Genomic DNA, 13,778 nt, shown 5'->3' with positions numbered 1-13,778 from the left:
CAAAAAAGAAGAACACACAATGAGCCATCTGGTAAATCGTAGTCCTCTCATCAGCTCCGTCCAATCTGGAGTCTCTCGAAAATTGACATCAATGAGCTACTTTGACCAGAGGGTAAGATCTTAAATTGATATTGAACAGATTGTAAAATAAATAAATAAATATAATAAAAGAATGGCGGTATTGTTTTCTTGTTTTTTTCAACCTGATTAATTCCTTCTTAACTTTTTGTTTTGCTGTCATTTGACGGTGCAAATTCAAGTGAAACACTCTGCTGAATAGTCTCTTAGGAAACAAACAAAAAAATTAAATATTTGAAAATAGCTGTTGAACAGGAAGCCAGTACTCATGCAGAAGAAATGGCGTTTGCTGATGTGTGAAAAGGGGCGATCACAGCCATGCTTGGCTTCACTCCAGTGCTCAGATATCCAAACATGGTGTGTCTCTGTCTATCTGTCTGCATTAGCTGGCCACCATCCTGGATTCCTCTGTTCTCATTTTAGGGTTGGGAGATTTAAACATGACCCATAATTGAATGCAAAGGGCACACGGACCCTGTTTTTTCCCCCGCGCCGGTCCCTGATGACTGAGCAGGAGGACTGGACAAACGAGTGGAGGGGGTCTTCTCACTTCACCAGCATCCACAGGGTGGAAAAACTGGGAGTCCGGCGGATGCAGCTGATTTACATTTAGAGCTTTTAATTGCCCACTTTTGAGTCCTATTACTGGAGTTTTGTACCTGTTTATGTAGCCAGCCCCGTATGTTCCACCAGGATTTGAAATTCATGTACCGTCGAAATCGTCAATCATACTGACAGCTCGCGAGAGGGCTCCAGCTGCCATGGCGGCCAAATGCTTTATAGTTATATCTCTAAATATTGCTTGAATTATAATTAATAGTGCGCTTATAGAGAGGAGTTTATGACCAAAGCGAGCAACAAAAAATAATCAGAGGAAGAGAAAATCACTGTATTTTGTGCTATTATTTCAGTTTTACTCATCAGGACAGGATAGGATTTCAACAACAACATCACACACACAGACATAAACACACATACACACACATACATAAAACATGCTCACCCGACCCTAAGCCTTTGTAGCTCCGCCACCAAGCGTTCAGTTTACTGTCTCCTCGCTCTTTGGTCCCTTTGATGTCCCCAGACTCACCTCAAATCACCTCAAGTTTCAACAAGCTGTGGAATGAAATATACAGTAGTTTAGGCTCATACCAAAACCACAATATTATCCACATGCTTCTTCAGCATCAACAGTCGCTATCACCCTCTGTGTTCTCTTTGTGGCAGAGCCCGGTCATCATGGTGCAGAACGCTGGATCAAAAAAGCATTCCCTCTACTGTGCTTCAGAAGCTTGAACATGTGATGATCATTATCAAGATCTGCAGTGGATTCACAAAAGCAGGGTGCACTGTGTTTAGTGTCATTAGGTGATGCTCTGTATCAGTCACAGCTTTGTGTTAAGCACTTAGTCTGTGATGAAAGTGAAGGCTAGAGACAGTGATGTCTTTGGTCCAATGTCAATGTCTGCTGGGCACTTACTAAAGCCCCTTCCCACTGGACAAAATACCCCACTAACAGCCACTCTAACAACCACTAACATCTGGCTTTTGTCTTTAGTGCAAAGGGTTTCAGGTGGCTCTGCAGTATCACATGCATTTATCAGCTGCAGCTCAGATCGACTCCGATCAGCAGTTATGGAAATATCACATCCAGGTAGAGGTGGTGCCTACAAGGTAACCCTTGATTTCCAAACCTCTTGCAAACCAATTCAAATATTATTGTCTTGCTGTTTTATGGTGTGATAACGCTGAAGTTAGGGTCTGGTTTTGGACAAAAACACACTTGGTTAGCGCTAGGGAAAGATCATGGTTTGGATTACAATGATCACTTGAAACATGTTACATGAAATGTTGCAGGAGGTTTGCGAATTTAGGGTTACTAGGCACAACCCCAGGTGGGTGAGGTAATCTTCAATGCAGTGCAATCCAATGCACCGCCACAAATTCAGTCCATCTCTGTCCAAGCAGCACTAAGGAACAGATATAAAAAAGAATTAACCACTGTAACATTTTCAATGGCCTCCATGCTGTTTCTGCTCTTTACTAATCTGTTTTCCGGCCTGTCCATAAAGTAGAATGTGACACACCGATGAAAAATAACAGAAGGGCATACTCGTCTGCTGCAGAGCCCTGTACACGACTCTGGTCCACTGGTCCAAAAAGGAGTCTATCTATCTATTAGGAGGTTTTCCTTTATCTAAAAACCTGCATATACACCCTGATTTTGGTGGAAAAGGGTATCTCTTTAAATGATCCTGTGGACATTTTTAAACTTTTGATCAAAGACCCAACTATGGAATATAACATGAACACAATATTTGAAACTATGTTTTTGTAATGCAGAAATTCAGGCTTTTATCTTATTATCTCAGGGATCCAATAAGATCCCACCTCTGTCATATTCACATGTTAATTTTTGATCATTTCATTAAATTTGCTTAACCCAAGCATAAATGTGCCTGTGACTGATGGCTCCTCTCAGGGTTTCTGGCTCAGTGACACAGGTTGCATCCAAGGATGCTAAATTCTCCTTTTGACAGACTTGTTTTTCTGTTCGGAGCATCAATATGTGGAAGTCCTTACACACAGAACTCAAATTGGATCATTGAAACAGCTCTTAAAGGGGAACTCTGCTGACTTTACACATCAAAGTCTGTTTACGGGTCTTTAGTGTACACCAGAATATCTAAAAAGGGTTGTATAAAGCCTTTTGTGGATTCATACTGCCTTGCATGTCATTACTTCAGGCAATTTGGAGCCCAACCATCAGTTGGGAATGAAGTATACAAGTCTGAAAATGAAAACTAGAATTACTGCTTTGTGGTTGTATGCCTCCTCAAACCAGTCAAGTTGCAGTTACAGTTAACATCCATGTCTGTGAAAACATGAAGCCTCACACACATCCTCTCCCTGGCAGCGCAAAAATATCTATACAGTCAGCACAGTTTAAAGGTGGACACCAAAGATTACAGTCATCAAGTCAGTATCTGACCAAATGTCTCCCCTTCTGTTCCTGAATAATGGTGCTGAATAATAGCAAGAAAAGTGTTTTTGCAGAACTTTGTGATGTCACAGTGAAGCTGACCTTTGGCCTTTTTGGTAAAAAATGTCATCACTTCTTCATTATATCCTGTTTGACATTTGTGTGAAATTCTGTCATGATTACTGTATGAATTCTTGAGTTATGGCCAAAAACATGTTTTGTGAGGTCACAGTAGCGTTGACCTTAGACCTTAGACCTTCAACCACCAAATTCTAATCAGTTTATTCTTGGGTTCAAGTGGACGTTTGAGCCAAATTTGAAGAAATTCCCTCAAGGTGTTCTTAAAATATCGCGTTAATGAGAATGAGACAGATGCAAGATCACACTGATCTTGACCTTTAACCACCTAAATCTAATCAGTTCATTGTTGAATCCAAGTGAACGTTTGTGCCAAACTTCAAAGTTTTCTTAAGATATTATGTTTACAAGAATAAGACAGATGCAAGGTCACAGTGAACTTGACCTTTGACCACTGACCACCAAAAATTGATTGGTTTATCACTGAGTCCAAGTGGATGTTTGAGCCAAATTTAAAGAAATTCCCTCAAGGTGTTCTTGAAATATCGCGTTAATGAGAATGAGACAGATGCAAGGTCACACTGATCTTGACCTTTGACCACCAAAATCTAAACAGTTCATTGTTGAATCCAAGTGAACGTTTGTGCCAAATTCAAGGTTTTCTTGAGATATTATGTTCACAAGAATAAGATGGATGCAAAGTCACAGTGAACTTAACCTTTGACCAGTGATCACCAAAAATTATTTGGACTATCACTGAGTCCAAGTGGAGGTTTGAGCCAAATTTGAAGAAATTCCTTGAAGTTGTTCTTGAGAAATTGCGCTCACAATTATGAGAGAGATGAACATAAGGAGGAACCCAATCCAACAACACGGGTCACGATTATTGTCGGCAGAGGTATGTAGAGTTAGAAAGAAGTGAGTTGGCTAGAACTCTGCAGGCTGCTCCTCATCTCTGCTTGAGGCCAGCAGCTCAGGGTTAACCGTTGGAGTTGCATTGTGGGGAATGTAGGCACAGGGTTTTGGCAAGATTGTGTTGAATAAAACAAGAGGGTTCAGTCATGTGTGAATGATCTGGTGCTAGCTGCTGAATTTTATGGTAATTTTATTGTATCGTTGTTTCTGTTTTGTGTGTATTTTTTGTTGAGAGGAAAAACACCCAGTTCCTGAAGGTCATAAGATCAATTCTGCATTCTGCATGTCAGTGGTGTAACCACCAGCGACATGCACAGGCATGCAGACCCACAAATTCTGTGTTTCTTTTTCAATAAAACTTCTTTTGCTTTCACACCTAAAACAAAACAGCAGAAAGTTGAGGTCAAACTTACAGGCTGCTCTTATAACATGACTGATGTTTCTAAATACAGGCCGCGCACAGCATGAAGGGCTTGGTGACTTTGGAGGTAGTGGTACACGTTGAATGACATACAGCAGATGAAGGGAAAATGTGACTGAACAGTGTTTCCCCCAGGACTTAACATCAAAGCCGCACCAACAGGAAACATGGTTAATCTCCCTCGTCTTCCTCCCCAGTGGGATACTTGCAGCACAATGAGGGAAAATGGGCCAAGTGCACGAGGCCTATAGAAGGATAAACACATATGTGCACAAACAAAAGTACGCAAATGTGAATCCAAACGCTCACACACGCACAAACCTAAAAATACAGTATAGTCTCTAATACGTGGATTGTGTGTTCAGCGACTAGCGCTGCAGACCGAGCCTTTCATATCACCGTCGACTTTTCCTTTTGAAATTTCTACTTCAAACTGCTTGTCTCCATCCTTCGGGATTGTAGATCTCAAACTAACCCTTGTGGAGTGTTTACTGGCCCAGTGAAGAAGAGGAATAATTTTCACCTTTCCATATATCAGTGCAGTATCCAGCCATGACACAGTGCCTACAGTGAGAGGAGAGAGAGAGTGTTAAGGACCCAACCCAGCTTAATGGCCTTCCTCCCTGAAAGGAAGCTATAATTAAAGTTAAGTGAGCAGATGCTGAAAGAAAAGCTTTTTTTGTGATGATAAATGTGGTTTTGAATTTAACACCTCGGGGTAGAGGAACCCTATCTAAATGACCCTGAGGCCCCTGCCACTTCTACAGTACGCCATAATGCTGTAGAGTGCGGTGACAACACCCTCCTCCACTTCCACTCAGCTCCCCTCCCCTCCCAGCCCGCTGGCTAAGGTTGAAACCCTTCTGTTTCAGAAGGGATTAAGTTACTGCACTTAAGTGTAGCAACAATGTCGATGAAATTGAGACCAGTGGTGTTTGCATTGTACCTACAAGACAGATAACCCCAACAGCAGAAAGAGGTGTGGGAAGAGAAAAGAGGGTTAAAACTGCAACATGTTTACTGTTGCTTTTTTACATTTTTTTTGCGGGGAAATCCAGGCAGTCAGAATGCAAATTATTTATTTGAAATACTTGCAAGCAAGCATAGATTTGCATTTTAAACATTTTTGGGCAAGGAAACGGCACGCTTTTAGAATTTGTGCAGTCAAATGGAAATGACAATTCTCTATTTGTAGTTGAAAAGTGGTTGTGAGATTATTTCCACCATTATTATTACAGTATGACGACTGCCATTGAAGCACAGAGGAGTTTTGTGATATGATACTGAAGAGAGGATACAATGCAACAATGTTTGTGTTTTATAGCAACATAATTATAAAAGTAATTCAGGTGTATTTTCTATATTTTGTGCTCGACAGACGTCTTGTAATGCCCTCCAATAAATAAACAAGTAGATATAATCTCATATCAGTAGATGAGGCAGGATTCAGGTATTGTAGTGCACAATTTGGATGATATCAAAGTCTATCAGTTCATCTTTACTGTCACTTTCAGGGCTGGTTGTTTGATTTCAACCTTTTTTTAACTGAAGTTCATCCAGAGGGTATGAAGATCCCTCAGGGACTGGAAGGAGAAGGACCCCCTGCTATAACTGCTGTAACCCGGAGCAGAAACAGAGCAGGGGTCCTGGGATATCACCCGCCCCTTGCCCAGGAGGGACCCCACCAGATCCCGTCTCCCCTCTTTCGGAGCCTGAAGTGAAGTCTGCCTGAAAGCCCGGGATCTCCAACCGCAGCCCATCTCAGCAGGGGTCCGGTAGAAAGCTCTTCAGGCTCAAATCTGGTGCAGAGAAACAACAAAAAAATGCAATTAAGACCTTCTTTTGTTTTTTCATCAACGCCCCCTCAATGTCTAGTTTCTTCTACGAGGGCAGCGTGATCGATAGCATGATCTTCTGCAGTAGCTCTCCATTTTACTGGTTTCTCTTCAGTATACAAAGCAAGGACTGCAGGTGCAATTTTGTCTGCAGCAGTTTTAAATATGCTGCTCTAAAACATTCTGCCTAATTGTTTAGGCAAATGGGATTTAGGAACATTTGCTTTTTACTTTTTATGGCGTTTTTTTATTTGTTCATTACCCAAGCGAGCGTGAGCATAGTGTTTGCTCATTGCTGCGCATTAGAGCTTACTTCTAAAACTGATTTGTGGAACAATACACTGTACGTACAAGGTACCAAATAAATCCCTGCCTCATATACAAAATCTCCCATTAACGGTTACTTACTTTTACATGAATGGAGTGGCACAAGCAGCTTATAAGCCAAAAAAATATGATTAAGTGAGTCTTGTTTCTCTTTTGGTAGCGCATGTTTATTTACAAATTAAAATCCTTACCTATCAGGACTGTAAGTGCTTTATGAGCTGAATAATTTAATGCACTGTGACTGTGAGGGTGTGTGATTATGTGTGTTATGTCGGTGAGTGTGTGTGTGTGTGACCATGGTGGGTGGGAGGGGGAGAAAATATTTTGATTTCCATTTTTCCTGCTTGGTTTGCATATTGTTCCCCTCTGGCAACAACCTATTAATGAGACAAGCAGGTCATTCCCAGAAAAGGATGCTTACCGTGTGACTACACACAGACACATATGCTTTTTGCCCTCTTTTGTGTTCGAGTGCACACACACACACACACACACACACACGCAACTGTACAAAGACACACACATATATGCAGAGATAACTTTCTCTCCAGGCTTCCCATCACTCATTCACGCCCTCCAGAGAGTATATCAGGTGTTCTTCGATTGATTCGACCTTGTGCTGACAGTGTGCGTCCATGCCTTCGTTGCACGAGTAAGGAAACAGTAATAGCTTGCACTCTATGCAACAAGGATGTCAAATCCGGTTTTCCACGTCCTTCTCCTTCTGCGTGAAATTCCCCGCTCTTTGTGTTTACACGTCCTCCCCCCCCTCTGGTCTGCAGCTGTGCAGATTATGTGCCTGATACATTAATGGGATCTGTGCTGAGTAATGGGACAGGATTGGAGTTTGACACACTGACCCCACCCATCAGTGCTGCTTGCCACCAGGAACCCCACAGGATGCTCTCTGGGAAATGTCTCTACTGCTTATTGGAATTTCTTTGATGAGTTTCGTGTTACAGGGGAACCCGATCCCTCCGACAGATTTGAGGTGAATATGTCATGCTGGGTCTGCGCATCCTAATAATAGACTTTATATTTTACCATGGTAACATTTATTTGATCACCCAGGTAATTCTCTCGCCGGATTCCCTCTTCTACCTCGAGGCAGTTCACTTGTGCTGTCAGGATATGTCAGCAGATCATCTCTAAGATGTTTAAATAGCCCTTTGTTGCCCTGGAAAAAGAGAGTTTCTCATGCAATATCATAAGAGTGGAATGTAAAAGGGTGTAATGGATTCCTGTGTGAGCCTTCATTAGGTGTCATACACTGTGTTTACAGTAGCTTTCTCAGTCTGACTGCATTACCGCAACCCGGCGTTGCTCCCCCCTCAAGCGTTCATAAATCATTGTTAACAGACAGACCTGACACCCTGCTCATACATCACCACACAGGCCTTTAGTTCTCCGTAATTCAAACGCTGGATGTACAAACATCCCTGGCTGTGTCATGTCAGTTCAAAACATAGCTGAAACTCACACCCTAACAGAGGACAACAGGCCCGACTCTCAGACGAGCCAGATGAAAGCGTCTTAAAGAAAGTGGAGAGCACTCGTGCTTCAGAACATTATGCTGCCCTTTCTTCTCTCATCTACCAGGAATTTGGGTTTTTGCATGATCCTGCCAAAGGGAGACTGCCAAAAGAGAGTGAATCAGACGACTGTGAAACTGTTAATTAGATGGCTGCTGAATAGGAAGGGTGACAGTGAAATAATTATTATTAAAAAAAAAAATCCCCAACTTCTCTTTGCAAAAAAGGTGGTAAAAACCATTTATATTTTTATTTATGTAGTGTTGAATTCTTTAATTATATACACATACAGTGGGAACTGCTTATAGTGATCACAGTTAAAGCTTGGGACAGACTCATTCCTCTACAAATGCTGTTTAAATAATTCCCTTATAAAAATCCAGTAGTTTCCTCCAGTGTTCATTTGGGTCTTTTCACACCTGACAACATTACTTTACATTTTTTACTTTTTTACTTTCCTAATCCCATGATACTTTGCCCCTCGGTAACCTCATGTTGGTGCAGCGTGCACATTAAAATCATGACGGGGGGAAAAAAAGAAAGTCATTTTCTCTCAATGAAAAACGTAGTCTCCTCGAAGCTTTTGACAAACTGTCAAAAACAAGCTCACAAGACGCAGCAGCAAAACTTGGCGCTCCTTAGGCTACCTTAGACAAACATCGAAAAACAGCCGTGGTTGTGAATGAGACAAAAAGTAAATGTGCACGGTCATGAATCATGAGTCATAAATAGTCATAAATAGCAAAGCTGTATATTTCATCACTTTATATTCCAGTTTATACATAAAAAAGCCAATTAAATGGTAATCTGCATGAGAAATCAAAAATAATCTGTTATAATAATCGTCCCTTGAAAGATATAGTGTGCAGGACTTTCCTATAAAAATAAATAAAAAACAATGTATAAACTCTAGTAGAAGTAATCCCTCTCAGTCATCACTTATGACCCATTCGGTGTGTGAGACTCAGAGACTCTGCCTTCTGCCTATATGTTCTTATTTTCCTCTATTTCCTGTGTTATGGCCATGCAGCCCCACAGCGCACAGGTGAGGTCGGGGCTTTTAAAAAGGAAGTGACCAGGTGCCAGACTGTAGGCAGCAGGCATCCGAAGGACATGGCGCCATAAGAGCAAATATAGCAAGGTGAAATACCACGCAAGAGTGAATCTGGGGTTGGCTTTTACTTTCATTTCGCCACCGCCACTGACAATCCTTCATAGCATACCTTTAACAGTTATCAATTTTACCCAGACAGACGTGATCACTGTATATCACATTACACTGTGTACTCCGGTGGCTTACCTCCAGTGTTGCTTTTGTTCTGCATAAACATCAGACAGCATTTAAAAAACCTGAAACATAAAATGTTCAAAATGTTTGACAGCTTTATGGAGCTTTAGGTTATTAAAGACATGAAAGATAAATTTTAGTATCAAATCTGCTTTCCCCCTCCTTCCCAATTACATCCAAACATTGCTTGGCAGCCATCTGGCTGATTGTAATCAGAGCGTTGTCCCCGCGTTGCCAAGACTCCAGTTGTTGCCCAACTGTCACTTCACCTAAAGGAACTTCAATGCTGCGTACTTCCACCGTGATTTCACAGCAAATATCGGTGTGATATGTGATCTGATAACATGTTATACTAATTTATAATCAGATCTATATATGGCAACACGAGTGAAGTGTGTTATTGAGGCTGGATCATTTGAATCAGTGAAACGTGCGCAACAACACTTTAATGAGGACGTTTGGGAGCAGTTCCTTAAGAGTTTCCATTGGTACAGTTGTCCACCATGCTGCCATCCTGACAAAACAGACTCTCCTCATTGATCACTTATTAGCTGCTTTTAAATCATCAATACCTTTTAAAGCACCACTTACGATGAGGAACATCTGTCTCCCTGCTGTCTAGCTGAGTGCTGTGCCTGTAACGAGCTGAAGACCAGCAGAAGCTGTAATGGCTTTAAGACGTGCAATAGACTTACTCACAAAGCTTAACAAACAACATGCCATGTAAATAACATTTGAAGGATAGATTCATGTTTTTTTTTAAAATCCGCCTAACAACACTCACATGCCCATATGGAAATGAAACTGTTTTTGGTGTCTGTAATTATTCCTCTTGGCCATAATGGCTGAGCGGAAATCCTGTCTTAATGTTATTTTAATGTAAGAAATGAATGACAGTTAAGCACATATCTTCTAAAGTTACAGTTCTTTTGGCATGAAATGACCTCTCTGTGTAACAAAGACGGAATTTCATTCTAACAAGACTATAATTTTGTAAGATGACCACTTTATTTGTCTAACCCAGAATGCTGATGCCACATTTTAGCTTTAGCTGAACTTTAAAAGTGCATTTTTGCGCAGAATGAGGGCTGCAGGAGGAAGAAGGGATCTCTTCAAGGCCAGTATGGAGAGGAGGAATGATTCCAGAGAGGGAAAAATGTTGCAATGTACAATTTGTGCTTGGAAAAAATGCTAACCAATCCTTTAACTCTATGTTTAGGAACATTCCAGGTGAATCAGATCTTCATCAAAAGAGCTGATCAGCAGCATGGCAGGGAAAAAATGGCTTCAGACAACACTGTATTCATTCATGTGCCCTTTTCCCAATTTTTTTTCAAGATCCTTGAATGATGCACTGTATATTTCACATTATAAGCCATCACTCCCTTCAAAAGAGTGCTAGAGGAAGAGTCAGGGGATCTTTAAAGTCGTTAGAGTTCATCCTCTAGGTACCAAGAACATCTCTGCAAAACTTGGTGCCAAATCATCAAGATGTTGAGATATTTTGCAGGATAAGTGAAAAGTTTTATGCTGATTGCACTGGAGAACAAGTCACAGACAGACTAGAGTCAGTGGGAATCATTTTCTAGGGAGTATAAATATATGTTCAACATCCTTTAATAGCAACCCAAGGTTTCATTCCAACACTGATTGAAATTTTGAGCACTGAACACTTCATTTCCTGCATTCTGGTGACGTTTTAAGCATCAGTTTATGGTGAAAATGTCTGTATTTATATAATGATAAACAAAAAAATTCAGGCGATAGCTGATGATTCCAAACATGAAACTAGTCAATAGAATATAATGCAGTGAGGCTCTCTTCTGTATTGCTTTCAAATATTTACACAGCTTTTCTCCTTTAATTTTATCTCTGCTGAGTCAACACGCATGTAGGCATGATTAACTCTTCAGTCCTCCTTTGTGTCTTTGGTTTGGGGAAGTGACCTCTTCAAATGTGCATGTGCCATCTACTCAGATAATGATAAGTTAATTCTTTTTAATTAATATATAAACCATTGGACGTTAATAGCTTGTATGTGTTTCAACAAGATTTTTGCTCATGTTTAAACATTTTGCACATTCAAAACATATTCCACGTGTCTGTATTCTCTGAGATTTTGAGGAGAAAGTTATAACATTTGGATTTAATAAACCTGTTAAAATGAGAAAAATGTTTCAGGAAATAAAAGCTACCTGCTCTATAGTCTGCTGTGCATAATTTCGCTGTGCTGATATGATATTATCCCCTCCAGACCGTCTGACAGACAGAGAACTCCATTTGGAACTCACTCTGGTTGAGACAAAGTTTGGAATACCAAAATTAACCGAAAGGCATAATACGTGATCGTCCTATGTTGAAAAATATAACGCATAGTCCCTTACTGAGTCAATATGAGGGATGATTTGTCCCATATTTTAATGCACAGAACTGAATGAGGATAATGCAAACTATAGCTCTAATATATTAGTAGGGAAAATTCTTTTCTTCCAAAATATATGGGTAGGGACACGCCCCTACTGTACATATGCAAACCTACGTCCTTGTGGCAACCCATGCATAGGTTTTTGAGATATTTCAGTTTGGACCAAAGTGGCAGAAAAACTGATCAACAGACTGACATTGCTGCACCTAGAACCACAATGCTAACATGGCTACACCTGCATAAAGGGAAATCTTTGTTTTGGAAGAAGTGGGACAAGACAGTATTCCATTTCTACGTGTTTATTAGGCTACGGAGATGAGAGTCTCTGGCCTTAAAGGGATAGTGCACCCAAAAATGAAAATTCAGCCATTATCTACACACCCATATGCCGAGGGAGGCTCAGGTGAAGTTTTAGAGTCCTCACAACACTTGCGGAGATCCAAGGGGAGAGGGGGTAGCAACACAACTCCACCTAATGGAGGCTTACGGCGCCCCAGATTCAAACTGGTCTCACGTGCAAGCACACACATGAACGGGGTGTACAGAGAAGCAGTCAGAGCTACAGGCTACAATGAGGCTAAAAACAGAGTTCAAATGCCTTTTTTCCAAACAACTTTTTATGTCGGGGCTTCAGGACACTTGGATCACTACGGACGAGCAGTATGGAGATATTTTGTGGTTTCACTTGTGTGTTTTTGGACGTTTGAATCTGGGGCGCCGTCAGCCTCCATTAGGTGGAGTTGTGTTGCTACTCCCTCTCCCCTTGGATCTCCGCAAGTATTGTGAGGACTCTAAAACTTCACCTGAGCCTCCATCGGCATATGGGTGAGTAGATAATGGCTGAATTTTCATTTTTGGGTGCACTATCCCTTTAAAGGTCCAGTTTGTAGTATTAAGGGGCATCTATGGGCAAAAATGAAATGTAACACTCATATGTTTTTATTTGTTTATAATCACCTGAGAATACATACGGACCGCATCCTCTCCCATGGAGTACGTCATGTTGTTTCTATAGTAACCCAGAATGGACAAACCAAACAATGACTCTAGACAGGGGCATCCATATTTTTTTGTTTTCATGTCTTTGCATCGGCCACCAAGTTTCATCCAACACACTAGACCTTTAAGTTGACGAGAATGAAGTGGCAAAAATCTTTTCATGTGGTTTTATCAGGGTTTATGAAACTGTATTTATCAAAATAGTCTTCCTCTGAACACTGTACACTGTGGCTACATCAACAAATAATTAGAAACTGAAACAAAGTAAACTGCTGTTTTGCACCAAGGACCACAGAAAAATCAGCCACAATCATCTGTAATGTCGATTCATTTTCTCTGGATTTTCTGCTAAATTCCTGCTTGGTTAAAGTCAATTCGTTGCCAGTAAAACTGCCACTCTAGACCTTCATGAATAATTCTCACAAAGCTGTTATTGGACTGGATAATACTGGGTTTCATACAGTAAATCTTGGTTGGCAAACACTGGGGATTTTAATTAAATAGCAGATGATCATAATGAATGACAATGGTCTGTGGTCATTGAGCGGCATGTTTATGCCACAGTGTGTCATAAAACATGTCATGAGTGTACTAGAACTAATTAGCTAAGAGTGCCAACGTCAGTGATAGCTGGTTAGTGTCAGAATATAGTTGACTTCATTAACCCTAATCCAGATTTTGAGTTTCAACTGAAGGAGAATGATGCTGAAATATGGTGGAACATTATGGTGATACATTTCAGAATAACATATATTTTATTAGTAATGATATATATATTTTTTGGGTCTCTATGATAGTCTGTAAATCAATAAAAACTTTAACCCAGCCGACATTAGCAGTCAACAATATCCTCAGTTTTTTTCCAATCCATTTGAAATATCATATTTTCCATTATTC

The sequence above is a fragment of the Epinephelus moara genome, chromosome 9 (genome assembly GCF_006386435.1).
Source record: "Epinephelus moara isolate mb chromosome 9, YSFRI_EMoa_1.0, whole genome shotgun sequence".
Taxonomy (NCBI): Eukaryota; Metazoa; Chordata; class Actinopteri; order Perciformes; family Serranidae; genus Epinephelus; species Epinephelus moara.
Note: the sequence above shows the minus strand (reverse complement) of the source record.